A 25,100-nucleotide genomic window follows, 5' to 3' on the forward strand; every position below is an offset into this window, starting at 1 on the left:
GACCTCTAATGAGTCCATATTGATCGAATGCAAGTTTAACTCAAATGATTCTTGTGTTTTTACTGCCGATGGCACATCTTTGAAAATCAAAAGTTTTTGTATTTATAAAAAAACACCTATCTTTCACATACCAAATATTAGAGTAGTATCAAAATTGAACTTAAACCTCTTATCCGTTTTTTAAATTGCGGACTATGGTTGCAAAATAGTTTTCTCATCTAATGATTGTCTAATACAGGATCTCTAGTTCGGGAAGCCGATTGGACAAGGCCATAGAAGAGGAGACCTCTATGTTATGGACAATCTTGAATTGCCAAAACAACTTTTTTGTAATTTTGTAGAAAAGAAAGATATATAAATTTGGCACAAAAGACTAGGACATCCTAGTGTGACCAAACTACAATTGTTTTTATTTCTTTTAAATTGTAAAAGGAAAAATTTTGTATGTGCAGATTGCATTCTTGGCAAAATGAAGTGTTTACCTTTTGGAACAAGACATCTTATAACTAAGAATTCATTTGAATTAGTGCATTCGGATGTATGGGGACCTCCACCGGTCGTATTCAAAGGAGGTGTTTGTTTGTGGAGGATTATAGTAGACACTCTTGAATATTCTTTTTAAAACACAAATCGGAAGTATTTGATTGTTTTAAAAAATTTCATAGTCATATACAAAATCAATTTAAAACTAATATTAAAATCTTTAAAACTGATTCCGGAGGAGAATTTATGTCAAAAGAATTTGAAAATTATTTTGACTTAAATGGGATTATACATAAAAAATCATGTCCGTACATCCCTCAACAAAATGGTCTTGCCGAAAGAAAGCATAGACACATTATTGAAACCACTAGAACACTTCTAGTATCTAGAAATGTTCCTAAAGTTTTTTGGGCCAAAGTTGCTCTTACGACGGTCTATTTGATAAATAGAATGTCCTAAAAAAATATTGAAAATGTTTCTTCTATTGAAAAGCTTTATAAAACGTTTCCCGATTACAAAGGGATGAGGGTATTCAGGTGCAAATGTTTTGTTCTTACCAACAAGAATGATAAACTCTCTCCTAAAGCAATTCCTTATGTACTTTTGGGTTATGCCAAAAATTAAAAAGGATATAGATGTTATGACATTAAAAAAAACAAATTGTATGTTTATCGAAATGTTACGTTTCTCGAAAGTGAAAGGTTTTTTCAAGGATAATATCCAAGAGAGTTGTGACTATTCATTCTTTTTTGATCTAGTCAATAATAAATGTGAAAATATTCATGAAAGCCAAGTCATACACGAGGCAAATGAGAATGTGAGTAGAAGTCTTGACAATATAGACCTATCTCACGATAATTTATAAACATGTGCTCGACGTACCGAAGGTCATCCACCATATGCTTTAGAAAGATACTCTCAAAGCCAAGAAGAAGACCCTTCTAGCCTTAGAAAATCCATAAGAATTTCAAAAGCTCCTAGTAGATTTGTTTCATACGATTACTTTGAACCAATATATAGATCTTGCCTAATGGCTATTCACTCGTATGCTGAACCTCAATCATATCATGAGGCTAAGCATCGTCATGAATGAGTTAAGGCTATGAATGATGAGTTAGAAGTATTAGAAAGAGCAAAAACTTAGGAGATTCAAACATTATCTAAAAAAAGAAAAACTGTAGGATTTAGATGGGTTTACAAGGTAAAAACTAAGTACGATGGAACATTAGAAAGATATAAGGCTAGGTTAGTAACAAAGGGATATAGTCAAGAATATGAGATTGACTATAATGAGACATTTGCCCCAGTTGCTCGCATGACTACTGTTAGAACTCTCATTGATATAGAATCAATTAAGAAATGACCTATATTTCAAATGGACGTCAAAAATGCATTTTTAAATGGTAATCTAGATGAAGAAGTGTACATGGATCCTCCACCTGACCTGACTTTAGCACATGAGGAGACTCTCCGATTGCGTAAGACCTTGTATGGTCTAAAACAAGCTTCAAAGACTTGGTATGATAGGTTCAGTGATGTGATGACAACTTGATTTTAAATCTTGTTTTACTGATACTGCATTGTTTGTTAAGTCTTCTAATATAGGGATGGTGATTTTACTACTATATATAGATGATATGAAAATCACGGGAGATGATAAGCAGAGAGTTAATCATATCAAAGATGTGTTTAAAGCCAACTTTGATATGACAGATTTTGGTTTTTTACGATACTTTCTTGGAATAAAAGTTGGTTACTCACATCGTTGTTATTTTTTATCACAGACTAAATATGCAACAGAGATCATTGAAAGATCAGGACTCTCGGATTAAAAATTGGTCGACACTTCGGAAGTCATAAACGCCAAAATAAAAAAAGATGATGGAGAGCCCTTGCAAGATCCAACGCCCTACAGACAGATGATTGGGGCTTTATCTTATTTTTCTATTACCCACCCTGATATATCCCATGCTATTCATTCTGTTAGTCAATTTTAGCATGTTCCTACTACAGTGCATATGAGCGTTGTAATGAGAATTGTTAGATATATTAAAAAATCTATTAATCTTGGCTTGTTTTTATCATCCTCTTCCTCATTAGAAGTCATTGCATATTCTGATTCTGATTGGGGAGCGGATGTCAATAATAGACGCTCAACCACTGGTTTATGTGTATTTGTAGGTGACTCTAATTTCATGGCGATGCAAAAAGCAACAGAAGGTGTCACTCTTTTCCACTGAAGCTGAGTATCGTGCCATAGCGACTACTACATCAGAGTTAGTTTGGCTGAGCCAACTTCTCGAAGACTTGAGGGTTCATACTGCAGAACCTTCAAAATAGTGTTGTAACAACAAGAGCGCTGTATACATTGCAAGCAATCATACATTTCATGAGAGAACGAAACACATTGAGATGGATTGCCACTACGTTCGTTAAGAGTTCCTACGGAAGACTATCACATTGCCTTATGTTCCATCAGAATATCAACTTGCGGATTTCTTCACCAAAGCGCTACCGTAATCCAGATTCCACTTCCTACTTGGCAAACTCTCGGTGGTTGTACCATCAGTTTGAGGGGGAATGTTAAGATATACATATACATGGATGTATATGTATATATATATATATGTACATATACATATATGTATATGTACTTAACTGTAAACCGAAATACCCATCAAGGGTATTTCAGTATTTTCACTGTAATAGGCATTAGCCCATTAGGGGCTGACAATCTATTTTTCTTTTTTCTGTTTTTCATTTTTTACTTTTTCAACTTTTGAAGTATTGGGAGCAGCTTCAAAGTAGATGTTGCTCCCAACAGTCATATTTATGACTGTTGGGAGCAGCCCAACAACTACTTTGGGCTGCTCCCCATGTGGCTTTGTATTATAAATAGGCCTTGAAGGCCTTGTAGTTTCTCAACTCATTTTTATGAGTAAATATATGCAATAACAATTCTTTAGACCCTTGTGTGGGTGGATCGGTGATTCAATCAAGTATTCTACTTGATTGAAAGTGTCTTCTTGCATGCGTATTAGATTTTATCTGCTTCATTACAGACTTAACAAACAAGGCAATATCAAAATAACAAAATATAAACCCTATTTGAACCATCACATTGCTAAAACAATCATACCAAGCATTAGGAGCTTGTTTTAGACCATACAAAGTCTTTCACAAACGGAAAACTTTTTCATGTGCCAAATCTAACCTGAGAGGAGGATTCATATAGACTTTTTCATTAAGGGTTTCATTTCGAATGACATTTTTAACATCCATTTGAAAGATATGTCATTTTCAAATAGATGTTATGGTGATGAGAGTTCTAACTGTAGTCATTCTAGCTACCACGACAAACGTTTCCTCATAGGTTATTCCATATTCTTGACTATACCCTTTAGTTACTACCCTAACTTTATATCTTTCTAGTGTTTCCTCATTTTTTGTTTTGATTTTACTTATCTATACCCCATGGTTTTCTTTCTTATAGGTAATGATTGAATCTCCCAAGTTTTGGTTCTTTCTAAAGTTTCTAATTCATTATTCATGGCTTCAATTCATTCATGATGATTTTTGGTCTCACTATAAGAGGATGGCGCGATATAGGAGTGAATGGCCATAATACATACTATATACTTGGGTTCAAATGACTCGGGATACGAATCTACTAGGTGCTTGTGATATTCTCGTAGATCTTCTAATACTAGATTGATCTATATTTTGACTTTGGGAATACCTTTCTAATGCACATGGTGGTTGGCCTTGTGTACGACGAGAATACGTTTGATGTTTATTGTGAGTTTCAACAATAGGCATATCACCTTCACGAGCATCATGAGTGTTGCCATTGACACTCATGCATATCATGAATATCATTACTTTCATTCTCTTTAATATCATTACTTTCATCAACAATATCATTATCATGCTCATGCATTAGATCAAACAAAAATGAGTGCTCACATGGTTTCTTAGACTCAATTTTTTCAAAACCATTTTTTTCAAGAAAAGTTACATTCCTTGAAATGTAAAATTTGTCCTTTTCAATATCATAACACTTAAATCCTTTTTGGCTTTCACCGTAGCTTAAGAAAGCACAAGGAATGGCCTTAGCAGAAAGCTTATCGTTTTTGTTAGAAAGAATAAAACATTTACAACTAGAGATTCTTAATCTTGTATAATCGGGAGAGATTTTAAATAATTTTTCAATAGAAGTATTTTCAAGAATGGTAGAAGGCATTATATTAATTAAATAAACCATCATAAGGGTGACTTCTGACCAAAAGCTTTTAGGAACATTTTTGGATATTAGAAGAATCCTAATAGTTTCAATAATGTGCCGATGCTTTCTTTCGGCCAATCCATTTTGTTGTATGGTGTAGGGATAAGATTTTTGATGAATAATCCCTTGTTGATCAAGAAATTTTTTAAAAGCATCTGATAAAAATTCTTCGTTGGAATCAGATCTAAATATTTTAATGGAGTCTTTAAATTGATTTTTGACATAACTATGAAATTTTTGAAAACACTCAAATACTTCAAATTTGAGTCTAAGAAAATAAATCCATGTGTGCCTATTATAATTATCCACAAATATTACATAATAAGAAACTCTTCCTTTAGACATAACCGGTGTCGGTCCCCGTTAATCTGAATGTATTAACTCAAATGGTTCTTTAGATACAAATTGGCTAGTTCCAAAAGGTAATGATTTCATGTTTCTAAGAATGCAATATTCACGAATCAAATCCTTTTCATTACAACTTTCAAGAAAGGAGAATAAATACATTTTTGACATACTGATCTCCCATGCCAATTTTCAATATCTTTGTTTTCAATAAAATTACAAAAAACTTGATTGGATAGTTCCAAATTGTCCATGTAGTAAAGGTCTCCTCTTCTATGGCCTGACCCAATCAGCTTCTCGGATTGGAGATCCTCTACCAAATAATCATTAGATGAAATGTGACTATATCTATGATCGGTAGTTTGATAAACGGATAAGAGATTTAGGTTAAGTTTGGGTACTACTCTAATGTTTTGGGACATAAAAAATTTGATTAATTTTAGAAGAGTTTTTCAAAGTACCAAATTTTTTAATTTTCAAAGACGTTCTATCGGTGGATGAAACATAAGAATCATTGGGGTTAATGAGACATTTAGATAGTATGGAATCATTAGGAGTCATATGGAAAGACACAAGAATCAAGAATCCAAGAGTTCTTACTGGGTCCACGCATGTTGAGATGACTATACCGGAGCGAAAGGAAGATTGACCTTTCAGTAGTGGTTGAAGGATTTTCATGAGTTGAGCAAATGAGACTTTTTTAGAACCTTCGTCTACACCACCCCTTTCGTTTGATGATTCCATAAAGGCTACTTTCTTTATATCTCTTTGATCTTCTCTTTGGGCAAAATGGTTTAATGTGACCTGGCTCATTGCAAAAGTGACATATTATCTTACCATTTTTTTATATTCATAGTCACTTGAGTTTCTTTCAGAGTCATTTGAGCTCTTTCCATAGTCATTTGAGCTCATTTCATAATCATTTTTGTTTATTCCAAAGTGAGGAGGCCTATATGCTCTTGTGTGATTACCGGGCCTTGATATAACCAACACCGATTCATCATCTTTAGTAGATGAGGTTTTCTTCAATATATTTTTTTCCATAGTTAGTTTTTCTAGAGTTTCTACTATGGAAAGAATACCTCCTCTATGAAGAAGGGTCGATTTAGTCCCTTCAAATTTGGGTCTAACTCCATTGATAAAATGATAAAAGTACTCCGAGTTGATTTGTTTTCTCGAAGCTCTATGTCAAGTGGACAATGTCACTTAGGTTTTAGGAGAGGTAATTTATGAAAAGACGGGTATCTCTTGTTATGGGTCACGGGTCAGGGGATCCAGACCCGTAGTCATTGCCATTTCATTAATGGCATTATGTAATTTCCTCTCTTTGTAATAGGGGTATTTTAGTACCCTAAATTTTGTATTAGTATGTAAGTATAAAGGAATTAGAAGAGCAGCTGACCCTAAGATTGGAATCGGCTTTTCTTGCAACTCCTTCTCTCTCCCAATGTTCCTCACCCTTTACGAGTGGAAGAACTCGAGCATTGCAAAACTTACATGGTATCAGAGCCACGCTACAGCAGGACCTGGAATTGACTCCAAAGGTATGTCTGAAAGATCTGAATCCCATTGTTTTCCTCTTCTAAGTCAAGAAAATTTCTTTTCTCAATACTCTTTCTCTCAGACTTCTCATCTCGTCCCATATTTCTCTTAGCATCTCGATCAAGTTTTCTTTTCTGATAAATCTGAATCATCTCGGTCTAGGTATCTTGATCCGAAGCATTCTCCTTCAATCTGTTCTCAACATATCTTGTTTATCAATTTCGATCAGCGTGATCTAGTCACGCAATCCGGTGTCAGTTGATCCAGTCATATTCCTGATCAAATCTGACCAAACTCAGATCTGAATTCTTCTAGACTCAGATCTGAATTCTTCTTTTGACGTTCTCCTTACCTCTGTTTCTTTTCATACTTGAAAGCATTGCATTAATATCGGGTGTGATTTCCTATTCACATATTCTTTTTTTGTTGTGGTTTTCGGATTCAGTGATTATTATTTATTATCTTCTGAAAATCAAAAATCGGATCGGTATTCAATATTTTGTTTTAAATCAGATATTGATTTGAATTAGATATCGAATTAGTTTTCTTCTCTTAAATCTCTATCTAGTGCCATTTACATAGCCTGATATAGTATTTCTCTGCAAAAAAAAAGAAAAAGAAAAGAAAAGAAAAGGGAGAAAAGGTGCAACAGTTATATTAGTCAGGTGCGTGACCTTTCAATCAGCAAAAAAAAAAATTGCAGAAATTGTAGACAGGCTGTGTGTTGGACACATTCTTAGTATTGTGAAAGATGGATTCATTCCCTACTCAGCCTGTTCTTTCTTCAAGCTTCCTCAGTCAACTTGTGTTTGAAAAATTAAACAATTCTAACTTCTTGACTTGGAAGAGGCAAATCATTCATTTCATTAGGAGTCAGGATCTTTCTGGACATCTGGATGGATCCGTTCCAGTTCCTCCAGAGTTCATAACACGAGAAAAAAGGGACAGCAAAGGAGCATCTACTACGGTATATGTTAGAAATCCTGAATTTGTAGCCTGGATGAAAAGAGACCAGGCGCTAGTTGCTTATATTACATCTACATTGTCACAAGAGGTGCTTGTGGCAATCCCAGATGATTGCACTGCCATGCAACTTTGGGACAGACTTGTTTAGACATACTCACAGGTTTCTCAGGCCAGGATTATGTTTCTTAAAAGAGAGTTTCAGATGTTAAGAAAGGATTCCATGACTATCATGGAATACTTAAACAAAATGAAGGTCATCACAGATCAGCTAGCAGTTGTTGGGTGTGCAGTGACTGATAAAGATTTGGTACAACAGACTCTCAGTGGATTGGGACCCGACTATCATATGATTGTTACTTCCGTGTTATGTTTACCTGAACCGCCCAACTTTGAAGATCTGCGCACAAAATTATTACAATATGAGATGAACCTAAAGGGATTTTCTGAAGAATCATCTATGCATACAGGGACGCAAGAAGTTCTTGCTACAGGGATGGCTTATGCACGAGGGCGAGGAAGTTATGATATTAAGGGAAAGGGAGGACAAGGGAGAAGTGGTCAAGGAGGCCATGGATTATTGCCTACACCCAACACATATACCAATCCACAACGACAGAGGCCAATTCCTACTTGTTTCCTATGTAATAAAAATGGGCATATCAAAGCTAACTGTTGGTTAAATCCCTTAAATAAAGGAAAATCAACTCAAGCTTAAGCAAAGAGAGGTACAAACAATACAAGGACCAACAGAGAAGTAAAGGAGTTATTGTTGTCAGCTTTAGCAGGATTGAATCTGAAACAGAATAAGCAAGGTACTTGGTACGTGGACTCTGGTGCAGCGACTCACGTTACTGGTGATGCTGGTAAGCTCCTAAACATTGTTCCTTACATTGGTAGAAGTAATATAGTTACTGGGGATTGATCCTACCATTCTATCTCTCATATTGGAAACTCCATTATACCTTTGTCGAAATCCTCTCTCAACCTTTCAAAAGTTCTTTATGCCCTTAACATCAAGAAAAACATTGTTTCGATTTCTAAACTTGTTGATGATATCAATGCCTCAGTTGAATTTACTCCCTCTTCTGTTCTTATCAAGGACCTCTGCACGAAGGAGACATTCGCTAAAGGAAAACGGCAAGGCAATATGTATGTTTTTCAAGAAGATCCTTCAGCACATATTCGTTCTGTAGACCCAAACTTGAAGCTCTCTTCATCGTTGCCTTCTGAGAATTCTATGTGTCTTTAGTGTTTCTGAAATCAATAAACCAAATCTTTGGCATGGTCGTCTAGGTCATTGCAGTAGTAGTTTCATTGAAAAGCTTGTTTCAAATAACCTCATTCCCAAGTCAAGTTTAGGAATAAAGGTCAATGACAACAAATGTTCTAGTTGTCTCTTATGTAAGAGTCATGTTTTACCTTTTCATTCTATAAATAAAAGAGCTTCAAGACCTTTTGAGATTATCTGTTCTGATGTTTGGGGGCCTGCCCCAGTTGCTTCTGTATCTGGAACTAGATATTATCTTATATTTGTTGACAGTTATTCTCGTTATACTTGGATTTTCTTCATGAAACACAAATCTGAGACCTTCAAGTTGTTCCAAAACTTTCATTCCTTTGTCAAAAATCAATTTTCTGAAAACATTCTTTGTTTCTAATGTGACGGAGGAGGTGAATTTTCTTCCATTGACCTTACTAACTTTCGTCAAAGTAATGGGATAAGGAGAAGGGTGTCTTGCGACACACACCTCAACAAAAATGGGATTGCTGAAAGGAAGGATCGCCATATTGTTGAGAGTGCGACGAGCATGATAGTTATCTTCCGATTACTTTATGGACATAAGCCTTTCATTCTGCAGTCCATGTGATAAATCGATTGCCTATGACTATTTTGGAAAACAAGTCTCCTTACTTTTCTCTATTTGGTGTCCATCCCAACTATCATGATTTGCGTGTGTTTGGTTGTTTATGTTATGCTCATATTGATAGTTCAATGAGACATAAGTTTCAGGACAAGGCCTTGAAGTGCAGGTTTGTGGGCTATGCCGATGACTATAAAGGGTACAGTATCAGATTTTATATCTGGTGCAACGTCTACAGGAAACAGGGCGAGAGAGAGAGAGAGAGAGAACACAATGGCTAGGGCGGCTCACGATGCTTGACCTCCAAGCCCTAACCATTTTATACATATGCAAAAAATATACAACTATCCTTGTAATATCCGAGATATTACAAGGATGCCATTAATGAGAGTAAAACAGCATGTGTTTCATTAACATACCATGCGTATAGATCTGGATCCAGATCCATACGCAAGCTATATTTTAACACCCTCCCTCAAGTTGTACGTGATTTTGGATCATGTACAACTTGCTCTTCAATAGCCAAAATTGACGTCCTGTTAACCCCTTGGTAAACAAGTCTGCCACTTGATCTTCTGTTCGAACATGACGTAGTTCTATCTCCTTCATCTCGACTTTCTGCCGTATGAAATGTTGATCAATCTCAATGTGCTTCGTTCTGCTATGCTGGATAGGATTACATGCAATGTTTATTGCGCTTTGATTGTCACATAGAAGAAAAGATCGAATAATTGTCTCCCCAAGATCACTCAATAAGTGTCTGATCCATGTGGCTTCTGCCGTGCCTGCAACCATCGATCTGTATTCAGCCTCTGTACTCGATCGTGCCACTGCCTTTTGTTTTCTGCTGCTCTAGGACACTAAATTGTGTCCAATATATACACAATATCCAGAGACAGATCGTCTCTCATCTGGATCCCCTGCTCAATCTGCGTCTGTATAAGTGATGAGTTCATGTCCTCTATGAAAATTATCGTTCTTGCGATAAACAAGTCCGTCTCCTATAGTTCCTTTTAAATAACGTAGAATGCGCTTCACAGCTTCCATATGACCCTCCGTTGGAGCATGCATAAACTGGGATACCTGATTGACATCATAAACTATATCAGGTCTGGTAAAGGTCAAGTACTGTAACATTCCCACGAGACTTCTATACATAGTAGGGTTGACACAAAGATGACCATCTTCAGAGCTCAGCCTTTGATGTAATACACTAGGAGTACTGACTGGTTTGCAATTCGTCATCCCGGCTCTTTCCAGAAGGTCAAGAGTGTATTTTTGTTGCATGAGTGTCAATGTGTCTTGTTGTCTGTCAACTTCCACACCAAGAAAGTACCTCAACTCCCCTAAATCTTTCATTTTGAAAGTTTTCATTAAAAACTGCTTCACGTCTTGCACATGATTATCTGAACTCCCAGTGATCACAATGTCATCAACATATATAAGAAGTGTAACAATGTCTGCCTTCTGGCAAATAAAGAGTTAGTGATCCAGAGAGCATCTTCTAAAACCATAACTCTGAATTTGCATAGAGAAACTTTCAAACCAGGAACGGGACGCCTGTTTCAACCCATACAGAGATTTCCTTAGTTTGCACACCCAGGCAGTAGGATCCTTCTCGGCATAACCAGGAGGTTGCTCCATATACACTTCTTCCTTTAAAGTTCCATGCAAAAATGCATTTTTAACATCCATCTGGCTAAGGCTCCAACCTCGATCGATTGCTAGGGATATGATGACACGAATAATACCCATTTTGACTACCGGACTAAAAGTTTCATCGTAGTTTTCACCATATTGTTGTGTGAATCCTCGAGCAACAAGTCGTGCCTTATATCTGTCAATGCTTCATTCAGGCTTATACTTTGTTTTATAAACCCATTTTGAGCCAACTACATTCTTTCCTTCTGGCCGAGGGATTATTTCTCAAGTCTGGCATTCATGAAGGGCTTCCATTTCTTCATTCATAGCTTCAGTCCAATGACGGGATTGAAGAGCTTGATTAAAACAAGTGGGTTCAGCCTGTTTTGTGAGCTGAGACATAAACAACTGGAAATCAAGGGAGAAGGTCTCATAACTCACCCATCGTTGAATAGGATGCTTAATGCGTGACGGCCTTTGAGCCGGATCATTGGCGATGCTTTCCACATTTCTCGGCTCTGTATTTTTGTCCTGTCTAGTGTATACCTGCCCAGAGAAGCGTTCTACTGGGGGTGGCTCAACTTGAGATGATTCAACATGTATTTGTGAGTCATTCAACTCCCTACTCAAGCCGAAGGAAGGACAATTTGTCTGACATGTTTCTCCTGTATTAGCAAAAAGATTTGCGCTCATCCATGGATCATATACTTCTAATTCTCGAGATGGCAACGCTGCAGAGTCATTGACCTGAAAATTTCGTTCGTCAAAAACATTTCTGGAGGTCCTAATACGTTTTGTAGTAGGATCATAGCATCGATAACCTTTGTATTCATCTGCATACCCAACAAATTTGCACTTGACAGCCTTGTCCTGAAACTTATTTCGCAGAGATGAATCAATATGTACATAACATACACAACCAAAAACACGCAGCTCATCGTAAGAGGGATGTTGCCCGAATAAAGTATAATAGGGAGATTTCCGATCCAAAAGTGCCATAGGAAGACGATTTATGATATGAACAGATGTGTGAAAAACTTCTGTCCAGAGACTAACGGGCACATTGCTATCATGTAACATGCTCATCGCGCTCTCAACAATATGCCTGTGTTTCCTCTCTGCAACCCCATTTTTGTTGAGGAGTATGAGGGCAAGAAACCTGTCGACTTATTCCTTTATCCCGAAGAAAGGCAATAAACTCGTTCGATGAATACTCTCCTCCACCATCACATTGTAAATGCACAATATCACAAGCAAACTTTGTTTTGACCATCGAATGGAATTCCCGAAATATTTGAAAAACTTCATGCTTGTGTTTTAAGAAATATATCCAAGTATAACGGGAATAAGAATCAATAAGGATAACATAGTAACGACTGCCAGAAAGAGAAGGAATAGGTGCAGGTCCCCAAACATCAGAACAAATAATCTCAAATGGCTTTGAAGCTCTTTTATTTATAATATGAAAAGGAAGAACATGACTTTTGCAGAGTTCACATGAGGAACATTTATTATTATTAGAAAATGAACATAAACTAGACTCTGGAAGGAGACCATCAGATACAAGGTTTTCAACGAAACCTCGATTACAATGTCCCAAACGACTATGCCAAATATCTGGCTTATTACAATGAGATGAATTAAAAACTGCCAATGAAGGAAAAAACAAAGACTCTGAAGGCGAAGACACTGAAGAATGCTTGGACGACTTCAACTGGAGGACTGAGACTGAAGACGAAGACGCTGAAGGAATCTCCTTGAAGACGTACATGTTTCCTTGTCGCTCCCCCTTAGCGAACGTCTCTTTCGTTCGTAGATCCTTAACATAAACAGAAGATGAAGTAAATTCGACGGAAGAATTCATATCGTCAACAAGTTTAGCTACAAAAACAATGTTCTTTTTAATATTAGGAGCAAGGAGGACATTGGACAAGTGAAGTGAGGACTTTGACATAGGGATATGTGCATTGCCAGTATGACTAATGGAGTGATAAGTTTCATCTCTCGTAACTATACTACATTTTTCAAAATAAGGCAATAAGTGAGATAATTTACCCGCATTACCCGTAACATGCGTGGCGGCACCTGAATCAACATACCATTCGCCTTGTTCATTTTGCTTGATCGTCATCTGTGACAATGCTGATAACAAAAGTTGTTGCACATCTGTGGATGACCCTTTTGTGTCCACAGCAGTAGCAGATTTATTTTCAATTTTGTTTATTTTTCCTCTATTCTGTAGATTGAACCAACAATCAGCTTTCACATGTCCTCTTTTGTTACATAAGAAACAAGTGGGCACTCTCCTCTGATTCCCTATGTTAAAACCCCCTGAAATATTAGGTGTAGGCAAGATACCATGTCCTCCCTGCCCAAAACGTCCGCGGCCTCTGCCTCCTTGATGCCCTCCATTCCATCGTCCAAAACCTACAGAAGTGTTCATGGCCAAAACTGAATGAGGACGAGCTGATTCATTTCCTTCTGCCCTTTGCTTCATAATCATCTCATGCTGGAGAAGTTTCACTTGGAGGTCGTCAAAAGTGGGCAAGTGAGGAAGGCATGATAAAGCTGTGGTAAACATGTCAAAGTCAGGACCCAATCCATTGAGGAGTTGTTGAACTTTATCTTTATCTGCAATAGCACTTTCAACAACAACCAATTGATCAGTAATACTCTTCAAGCGGCCTATGTATTCCATGACTGTCATGGAGCCTTTCTTCAAACTTTGAAATTCATTTTTTAAGAACATAACTCGGGATTCTGATATCTGAGAGTAAGTCTGTGACAACTTACTCCACAGATCCGCCACAGTGCAATCATCTAAAAGAGTAACCAACACTTCTTGAGAGAGTGTTGACGTAATATAAGCAACTAAAGACTAATCCCGCTTCCTCCAAACTGTATACTCTGGATTCTTAATGGAAATGGTAATTGTGTCACCTTTCTCATCCTTGGTTTCCTGCAAAATAAGCTGTGGTGGTATAGGAACTAAACCATCCAAATGTTCATCGAGATCCTGACTCCGTATAAAAGGAAGGATTTGCCTTTTCCACGTCAAAAAATTAGAATGAGTAAGTTTTTCTGTAACAAGCTGATTCAAGAAATTGGCAGAGGGACCGGATGATGAAGACAAAGAGTAATCCATATCAGTAGAATAATGAATAAGCAAACAAGATGAATGAAAAGAAATAAACAGATTTGAGATCACTTAATTAATCAGTAAACTGTAATAAGGCAGATACTTGTACGACCAAAATGTTGCCCAAAGAACACTAAAATAGCAATGAAGGAAGGAAAGGAAACTTGTGGAATCAAAACTGGTTTGAAATAAAAAAGAGAAACAGCAGTCAGTGATGTGTTAAAAAATAAAATGGGAACCAACACAGATGATAGAGTAACAGAAAAGAGAGAACTTAGGATGAACACAGTCGATGAGCACACTGAAGGAGGAACACGCTGAAAGGAGGAACACGCAGTTCACGATCTGCGAAAGTAGGAACACGCTGCTGCTGTTTCAGAGATTTTATATCTGGTACGCTGAAAGTACCAACTTTCAGAAGGGGAGATCTGCTGTTAGGATGAACACGCTGCTGCTGTTGCAGAGATTTTATATCTGGTACGCTGAAAGTACGCTGTTTCAGAAGGGGGAGATCTGCTGTTTCAGAACTTCTTCACGCACAGGGAGTTCTGCTGTTCACGCTGACCCCATCTCGATGAACACGCTGAAGGAGGAACACGCAGTTCACGATCTGCGAAAGGAAGAACACACTGCTGCTGTTTCAAAGATTCTTCACGCACAGGATGGCCTGTGCTCTGATACCATATCAGATTTTATATCTGGTACAACGTCTACAGGAAACAGGGCGAGAGAGAGAGAGAGAGAGAGAGAGAGAGAGAGAGAGAGAGAGAGAGAACACAATGGCTGGGGCGGCTCACGATGCTCGACCTCCAAGCCCTAACCATTTTATATATATATGCAGCAAATATACAACTATCCTTGTAATACCAGAGATATTACAAGGATGCCATTAATGAGAGTAAAACAACATGTGTTTCATTAACATACCATGCGTATGGATCTGGATCCAGATCCATACGCAAGCTATATTTTAACATATAGGTGCTATGATCCTATGAGCAAGCGCATCAAAATATCAAGAAATGTCATCTTCGATGAATTGAATTTTGATTGTCGATGCATTAGCCCTTCAGAATCAAATTCCAGAATTGTGGTTTATTATCCTTGGTTGAATTCTGAACTTTTCTCCGGAACTAGTGATGTCTGTCCTTCAGATTGTGCTCAAAAGAATAAGGAATCTATACTTGCTGATGAGATGATTGCACCTGAGAATACAGAGCCATCTTTGGACCCAAAAAGGTATAAAGGTCTTGTTTACACCCGACGAGGAAGAGAGGCGCCCACTATTGTTAATCCAGAAATGGACACATTCTCTACATCCACTTCTACCTTTGATGCTAGAAGATCCACTCATTCTCGTCATCCGATTGAAAGATGGGTCAGCTATGAAAATTTCTCATTGGACTTTCAACTTTTCCTAACAGCTTTGAGCAAGGAAGATGAACCCACAATGTTTTCTCAAGCATCAAATTCCAGAAGATGAATTGAAGCAATGAATGAAGAAATGGAAGCTCTACATGAATGTGGTACGTGGGATGTTGTACCAAGACCACCTGACAGAAATGTTGTTGGTTCGAAATGGGTGTACAAAATAAAGTATAAACCAGATGGGACTATAGAGCGATACAAGGCGAGACTTGTAGCCAAAGGATTTACACATGAGCAAGGACAGGATTATGATGAGACCTTTAGTCCAGTGGTGAAAATGAGGATAATCAGAGTCATACTTTCTTTAGCTATTGAACATCAATGGACTATTAGTCAACTTGATGTGAAGAATGCTTTTCTTCATGAAAATTTGAAAGAAGAAGTATACATGGAACAACCCACTGGTTACGCAGAAGGCAATCCTACAAAATATGTATGCAGATTAAAAAGGGCGATATATGGATTGAAACATGCATCTCGTTCTTGGTTTGATAGTTTCTCTCTTGAAATACAAAAATATGGTTTTAGGAAATCTCTTCTTGACCATTCCTTGTTTATATTCAATAACCAAGACACAGTTACTCTGTTGTTGAAATATGTAGATGATATTATCATCATTGGTAATTCCAACGAGCATATTGAGGAAGTCAAACATCTCTTGAATCAGAGATTCAAAATGAAGGACCTTGGTAAACTACGATACTTTCTTGGAGTTGAAGTCGACAGAACCCTTGAAGAGATGACTCTCACTCAACATAAGTATACCATTGATGTCCTCCATATAGCAGGTATGAAAGATTGCAAGCCCTTGGGAACTCTTAGTGTTCTTCACCAAAAGCTCAGTTTTCAAGATGGAGATCCATACGAGAATCCCACACAATATCGTAGCATAGTGGGCATGTTACAATACCTCACTTTTAGTCGACTTGATATTGTTTACTCTGGGAATCAAGTATCTCAGTTTATGCATGCACCATGTGAAGGGCATATGGAAGCGGTTAAACAGATACTTCGGTACCTGAAGGGAACTGTTGGGGATGGTCTTTTATATAAGAGAAAGACTAATGGGCAAAATGCACATGAGATTACTGTTTATTCTGATGTAGACTGGGCAGGAGACCCAAATGAACGTAGATCAGTATCCGGCTATTGTGTGTTTGTTGGGATGAATTTGGTTTCCTGGAGTAGTAAGAAACAAAAGGCTGTTGCTAGATCCAGTACAGAAGCCGAATACAGGTCAATGGCAGCCGCTACTGCTGAAGCTACCTGGATTAGGCATTTACTGACAGAAGTAGGAGAATCGATCTCTCGATCGCTCCTTTTATGTGACAACCAGAGTGCCATTAGTATGTCTTTTAATCCAATCCATCACAGTCGTGCCAAACATATTGAAATAGATCAGCATTTTATGAGACAAAAGGTAAAAGAGAAGGAGATTGAGCCCGAATTTGTACGAACTGCAGATCAAGTGGCGGATATATTTACAAAAGGACTGACAAAAGACAAATTGTGGATGTTAAAAGGCAAGTTGTTCATGGTTCAAGACCATGCACAACTTGAGGGAGGGTGAAAAGACGTGTATCTCTTGTTATGGGTCACGGGTCACGGGTCAGGGGATCCAGACCCATAGTCATTGCCATTTCATTAATGACATTATGTAATTTCCTCTCTTTGTAATAGGGGTATTTTAGTACCCTAAATTTTGTATTAGTATGTAAGTATAAAGGAATTAGAAGAGCAGCCGACCCTAAGATTGGAATCGTCTTTTCCTGCAGCTCCTCTCTCCCACTGTTCCTCACCCTTCACGAGTGGAAGAACTCGAGCATTGCAAAACTTACAATTTATGCCAAATGAGAGAAAGAGCATTGTAGTATTCTCTTATGCTCATATCTCCTTGGGTCATTGTCCTTTATTTCTTTTGAAGATTACATATATGAGTTACATCTTTTAAGGAATACATACCTTGAAAATATTTTCAAGCACAAATTCAAATTTTGTTAAACTAGAACATTTTTTATTTTTACACTATTAATGAGCCATTCTTAGAGAGAGGAACAAAGATTTGCATATGGTTTTTATTGATTTGGAGAAGGCTTACGATAGAGTACCTAGGGACGTTCTCTGGTGGACAATGATGAAGAAAGGTGTTTCTCTCAAGTACATTAGTATAATTAAAGATATGTATGAAGGAGTAGTAACCAATGTCCGCACTTGTGGAGGGGTGACAACCAATTTTCCTATAACGGTTGGGTTACATCAAGGACCTGCTTTAAGCCCTTTCCTATTTGCTATAGTGATGGATGAGCTTACGAGATCAATTCAAGAAAATGTGCCGTGGTGTATGTTGTTTGCTGATGATATTGTTTTGATTGATGAGTCTAGAGTTGGGGTTAATGCTAAGTTAGAATTATGGAGACAGACATTGGAAGCAAGAGGTTTTAAGTTGAGTAAGAGTAAGACAAAATACATGGAATGTCGATTTAGTAAGCAACGAAGTAGTGATGGGAGTGTAGTGAAGCTTGGTGAGCAAGAAATACCGGTGGATGATTCTTTCAAATATTTGAGATCTATCATTCAAAAGTATGGAGAAATTGATGGAGATGTAAATCATAGGATAAAGGTTGGGTAGATGAAATGGAAGAGTGCAACTGGAGTGTTGTGCGATCGTAGAATGCCATTGCGGTTGAAGGGAAAGTTTTATAGGACGACTATTAGGCCCACTTTACTATATAGTACAGAATGTTGGGCTGCCAAGAGACATCATATTCAAAAAATGAGTGTAGCTGAGATGCGTATGTTGAGATGGATTTGTGGAAATACAATAAAAGATAAGATTCAGAACGAGGAGATACGTAAGAAGGTAGGCGTTGCACCCATTGAAAATAAGATGAGAGAGAATCGTTTACGGTGGTTTGGACATATTCGACGAAGGCCTAATGATGCTCCAGTTAGAAGGATGGAGAAATGGGAAAATATATTAGTTAAAAGAGGTTGGGGTAGGCCTAGGAAGACATGGATGGAGGTGATAAGAAAGGATATGAATGCTTTGAACCTCACCGAGGACATTGCATTGGATAGAAATGAATGGAGGAGAAGGATTAATGTGGAAGACCCATAATGATTTTCTTTGTTGGTTCATATCGCCGACCCCAATTGTTTTGGGATGAAGGCGTAGTTGTTGTTGTTTTGTTGTTGTTGTATTCTATGATTTTGGAATGACCCATCCTCCACTCATTCCATCTATTTTCATAGTCAGTAATGACTTTATTCATCTCTTCTCCTTAGTGTAATTTCTTTGCTGCTTTTATTTTTGGTAAGGATAAACTTTAGTTCTTTCTCGGATCCATCCATTAAGCCCTATAGACCTTTTTCCCAAATTTTGTGTTTCACTATGGATGCCCACATTATATAGTTTGTGTTATTGAGTCTCCTGGGCATAGTAACAATCACTTCTTGTACATCCTCCGTAGATACAAGTAGAGAAAGAGAGAAATATAGAGAGATAGAGGAGGAGAGAATGCAAGCGGAGTTCTTTTGGGCACCACGAGTTCACCATCTCACATTCACATGAACAAGCTTTACCATGATCAAAATTTCAATGCCTATGATACTATGTAATGAAATCAAGAAACCTCCACACACCTTACAATCATACACAAGTAGTTCCAAGAACAAAAGCCACTTATGGGCCAAGAACTACACACCTAAGCAAGAGGCAAAATCACAAATAAGTAGTTCAAAACACAAGAGCCACTTAAGGGCCAATAAAGAACACAAGGAGCCAATAAAGAATACACAATAAGTAAAAATATAGTCTTTATCAGTATAAATGCACACAAAATGCATTAGTTTACAAGGGGCTCAAGGTCCATATTTATAGACAAAGAGGGGAGTGAGAGACTCCCCAAATATGGCTGTTGGGGGCTCCCCAACAGCTAGAAATCTAACCGTTGGAAGCTCCCAAAAGCTATATGACATTGTCAAGGACAAAAATGCCCTTAACAACATAACAAAGTACAAAAATAAAGAAGATAAAAAAGGCCCCTAATGGGCTATACCTATTACAATGGTCAAAAGACAAAAATTACCCCTGGAGGGTGAAGCATATTAGTCACAAATATATATATAATAATATATATAATAAAAACCCATATTTTAACATCCAATTCATGCTTGGCTTGTATTGACCACTTAACACTTCTTGGCTTCATTGCTTGGTTAAGAGCACATCCTTCCTATGTTTTCTGTTAGGTATGTGGCTGAAGGATAAGTCTCTTAGAAGCTAACTTGGGTTTCATTTTGCGGGTTTAGTCTGACAGAGGGCCGAGTGGACTTTGTCACATCTTTGTCTTCAAACATTGCAGACATGCAAATTGATTACTTCTCTGAACAAAGCACTGGAGTCACTGTCATCACCTTGGTGAAGTGAAAAAACTGTTGATACATGATATATGCATTGGAATCTAGCAACATTGCTGTTAAAGTGGCGGAGGAATCAAGAATGTGAAGAGCTCGTCAAAATGAGAGAACTTGTAATTAAAACGGTGCAGTTCTGAGAAAAGAGGGACCTAAGCCGCATGAGATCTTCAGGTAGGTGATGTGCAAGATCCAGTTAAAACCTCTTCAAATTTGATTATCTGGTGACTTCATTTTCATTTCTTTTTGTCAGTTTTTCTTATAGGCATCTTTGATCTTGTGAATTTTCTTTATTTGAAAAAACTCTCCAAGACTATGGATTTTGATAATCTGCTTTTTCTGCATTTAGAAGTACCTTTCTGAACTGTCTACGGACAATGATGTAGATGGCCCTCGTTTTTATTGGAAATACCATTGCTAACTGCAAGTTATATAATATAACGAAGATGGCACATTTACTGTTTACTTGACACTTTTGCCCTTTGTCTCCTACAAATTTAGGCGTCTGATTTTTTAAGCGACTACATGGCACCTGATTTTTCCAGGCAATAACTGACATGGCACCTGATTTTTCTAGGCAATAACTGACATGGTGCCTGATTTTTTCAGGCTACAATTACATGTCCAAGACGCCTATTTTGTTAGGCAACATAATGCTAAAATGGCAGAAAAAAAATCAAGTGGCCATGCTTGACATATTTTTAGTTGTGAATTGGACGTGTCTGACATTTCTCTAGTCTCAGCCAAAACAATGAATTGTGCCAGCCAAAAGTGAGTATCATCTACATCATTTCCGGTAAACTAAACTAATTTAAGGGCATGCTGTCTCCTTTCATTCTTGATGAGCTCAATCCAGGCATGTTGGGCTTGAACCTGGCTGGGTTTTATTAGTTCAAATCAAGGTCTCACAGCTCGTCGGTCTCAGCTTGTAGATGGCGAGCCATGACGGAGCTGAGCTAGAACCATATTTTCTTTTGTTGAGCGGATCCTTGGACTTGTTTTGCACAGTACTTCTGAATTTCAGAAATTGGGACTTGCACAAAGTGTTGGAATATGTGCCTTATTAATTAGCCTATGTTTGGTCTCTGGTATTCCAGGTAGGGATGTCAATGAATATATCTGACCAAATTTGATTCCTTTTAATTGCATTTGGTAAGCCAAAACCATATGATTCATTATAATGAGATGCACATATGGTTTTGATTTTTGTATCTGAATTTGATGGATATCCGAATCCATTTACATGTTAAAAACAGATTTGGTATGAACGTTTCACCATTTCAGTCCTAATCCATTTAGTCAACATCTGATTAGTTGAATATGGTATTGGCCCCATCTGATTTGAATGCTAACTGTTTACATCCTTAATTTCAAGGGTTAAAAGCAGTTGAACGTGGTCTCCTTGGTTTAAGGAGACAAAATGTACAACTGCTGCCAACATGGTAGAAGTGTTTCACGAAAGAAAGGATCGCTAAGCCAAGATCTATGTCACAAAGATAGGGCTACAACGCGACATGTGACTCAAGTTTGATACGTATTATTTTTTTTTTCAAAAATAAGATACATTGACACGGATGTTTTAATATTTTAATCATTAAAAAACTATTTTTTATTTTTGCTGAATTATTATTAAAAGTTAAAATAATATTCTAAAATATTAAATTAATGTTTGTATGTGCTATAGTTGCATCGTTATGTCATAGTGTGTCAGACTCGTGTCACCCATGAGATGCCCCCTAAATGGCGTGTTATTGTGACACAGGCCAAGCTCGCTAACTAATGGGAAGATAATGTACGAACTGAAACTGTGCGAATACATGGAGCTCTTGCAAAGACATTGTCATTCAAGCCAAACGCAGATAAGAGGCATCGTGTTACCAAGAAGGGATACGGCAGCCACATATCCCCTTTTTCACGTAGCCACCACACATTGAAAATTCTAGTACTTCATGCAGAATAAGGAAAGTAGAAAACCACGCAAGGCCTTCTTCCCTTTCTAATGCGGGCAGGCAAACCCGCTTTTAGAATGCATTTGTTTGGACTGAAAAAGGTGAGATAGGGCTGGTAAACGAGCCTAACGAACCGAATAGGGGCATGTTCTGGCTCGACTCATTTACCAGTTGATTGAGCTCATGACTGGGCTTGTGTTCTTGTTTAACCGAGCCAAGCTCAGGTTCAGCTTGTCCATAAATGAGACCGAGCATGAGCTGACTCGTGTAAAAACATTTCATGTTATTTATACATAGAATATATATTTTTCTTATATATTTGATGCAAATCCATCACCGGACTCACGGAACTATACTATGATTATGCTACGAAACAAGAAATTCAATAAATTAAAGAAGACAATAATAATAACAAGAAGGAAATAGGCAATAGGGAAAATAGAAAAGAAAGGGTTTTATGAAGAATCACATCCATTCCTCTACAAAAGTCTCTATAGCGAGTATTTCTAAAGAATAACAAAAACCTTGATTCTAAATTGGACTTGAGATGAAACCATTACAATAGAAAAGATTAAAAAAAAAAAACTCAAATAAAAAAAACTAAACTAAAAATTGCATCCAAATGGATCCTTAAACCCAGATTGCATGTTGCTCCAACCCTGCATCAATATTACAATAAGATATATATGTTTTATATATTATACTTAATAGTACATATTTTATTCATATATTTTCTATGCATCATTCTCTTTGTATATATATTTTATGCATTTTTTATATATTATATTTAAAATATATATTTTACATAAAGAAAATATATTTTTTATCTATACGAGCTCTCCCAAACCAAGCTGAGCCAAACACCTTGTGTTCAGGCTTGACTTGTTTATGCTAAACAAGCTGCTGATGGCTAAGCTCACCAGCTTACGAACCGATCACGTCGTGATGAGTCGAATCATGAGCTGCTCAATTCATTTACCACCCCTAGCTTTTTATAGTAGACACATAGTGTGGCATTTTGGCGTCCTTGCTAACGTAATCCAAAGCAAATTGCATCTGCTTGAATCGATCGATTAGAATCACATCGTTGTAAAATTGATTTTTAAAAGTGGTGAATCCAGGCCCCAAGAATTTCAATCTTTTTGTTTTTGTTTTAAATAACCGGTTTTTGTTTTGAATTTTTTGTTCAGGAGGTCGATAGTTGGATACTCAGGGTAAGCGTCCCTTGCCGCGAGGCATAAGCCAAATGAAAAACTATTCTCAGTGGGTTGGGCTGGGAAAGTAGCTCGGTATTTGTCTCCCTGAGCCCCAACCAGGAACCAGCTCATTTAGGTAACTGAGACAGGAATGAACAAGGAAAGCTTGGCTCAACTCAGCTTGTTTAGGCTTTATAACTTATATTGCATATTTACCAACGGGTCTCCGTATAGTTGGTAGGAGCTGTCAGTGCATGTTTCCGTGTGGTGGGATGTTGCAGGTTCAAACCCCAGTGGTACGTTGATTAATAACTGGTGGGGTCTGCCTAACCCCAGCTTGCCTTTAAAAAAATAAATAATATTTATATAAATACAATTATAAAACACATGTATAATATATATATATATATATATATATATATATATATATATATTATAAAATAAAAAACTCTTAAAATAATAATTTTTAAGAAAATAGGCCAGCTCATGATCAGCACGTAAGGCATGTGCCACAACAAGCTCGACCATGTCTTGGATCATGATGAACTCACAAGCCGAGCTTAAGCAGAGGTTCACTCTTAACAAGCCAAACTCAAATGGGACAAACGCTGATCGTATACCAGCCCTATCAGTGGGCAAGAGGGGAGTACCCGTGGAGTTTTTCATTGTAGATACTGACTTAGGTGCATCGTCAACGTGACACCTCTCAACCCATAATGAGATGTCTAAACTATATCAGTGATTTCTCCAAAAAAAGGAAAAAAAAAGGAAAATGTGCCTTATGCAAAATTTGAAAACTTTTAGGGATACTTTTGGAGTTCCCTAAGGCTATGCTTGAGAACCAAGAGGAGAAGGGAATTGTGGAGTTTCTGCCAAAAAACTTAGAATTAACAAATACCTTCTCTCTAAAGAGCTATTTGTCAACTAAATTTTTGAACGCCTAAACAAAGGAATGAAAAATCCACCTCCCTTCCAAACAAAGGCAGAATCACAAATTAAGTGCAATGCAACACTATGAACAAAACAATAACAACAATAATAATAAACAGATGCTCCACTCGTCGCAAACATGTGTTCAACCAGAGTTACCAGTTGAAGAAGCGGGAGCGAAAAGCGAGGTACTTCTAAATTTTTAAGAAGTGGGAAGCGTAGTATGACTTAGAAGTAATTTGAGAATCGTCTCGGAAGCGAGAGAGGAAGCAAACTGGAAGTGACCTAGAAAGCAAACCAGAAGCAAACGAGAAGCAAACAAGGATTCAAAGGGAAAATAAAGAAGGAAGTGACCTAAGATTCGAGTGAAAAGTGAAAGGAAAGTGAGTAGGAAAAAAAAATGAAGCGAAAATGTATATTTTTTAATTTATCAAAATATAAAATTTATATTATCATTGACAAAATAAAACATGACTAGATAACATTAAAGTTGATCAAATAATCTCAAAACTGAATCATGTATGAAAGACAACCATCTAACAAATGGTTCCCGTTGCAATCGTTTAATAAATAATACATCCAAAAAGTATATAATTCATATTATTGTTGAAACAATTGAACAAATAACTGGTTCGTAGAAATCAATTCAATTCACATTTCAGGTTCATATGCTATTTGCACATGAAAATGCCTCGTTGATTTATTAAGAAACTTGCTGAAAAAATTGTGGGTCTTACATAGACTAAACCCAGTTGTGGAAAAACCCCTTAGCCCTGACTGCTTGACCTACTATACCATTTTCTTGACTAGGTCTAACCCATCTGACCTAGCCTAGTGCACCTCAGGTAGGTTCGAACCCAGTTGGACCTAAACTAGGTCCAATCCAGTTTTGGTCTAAACCTCATCATATCGCTGCAC

At 37.3% G+C, this 25,100-nt stretch overlaps 1 protein-coding gene across 6 annotated transcripts in view; it reads left to right on the forward strand.

The window, feature by feature from the left end:
- The window catches only part of PGR3 (proton gradient regulation 3), a 37,715-nt gene extending 17,282 nt beyond the window's left edge, over positions 1-20,433 (forward strand). For 4 of the 6 annotated variants that reach the window (XR_016433239.1, XR_016433238.1, XR_016433237.1 and 1 more), the window contains one exon: positions 20,003-20,433. The gene's annotated coding sequence lies outside the window, so the exon portion shown is untranslated. Of the gene's footprint in view, positions 1-19,942 lie in introns of all 6 variants that reach the window. The other 2 variants (XR_016433242.1, XR_016433243.1) reach the window with 2 other exon arrangements.
- Positions 20,434-25,100: the final 4,667 nt, after the last annotated feature.

Source organism: Nuphar pumila, chromosome 1 (genome assembly GCF_984573655.1).
Source record: "Nuphar pumila chromosome 1, dmNupPumi1.hap1.1, whole genome shotgun sequence".
Taxonomy (NCBI): Eukaryota; Viridiplantae; Streptophyta; class Magnoliopsida; order Nymphaeales; family Nymphaeaceae; genus Nuphar; species Nuphar pumila.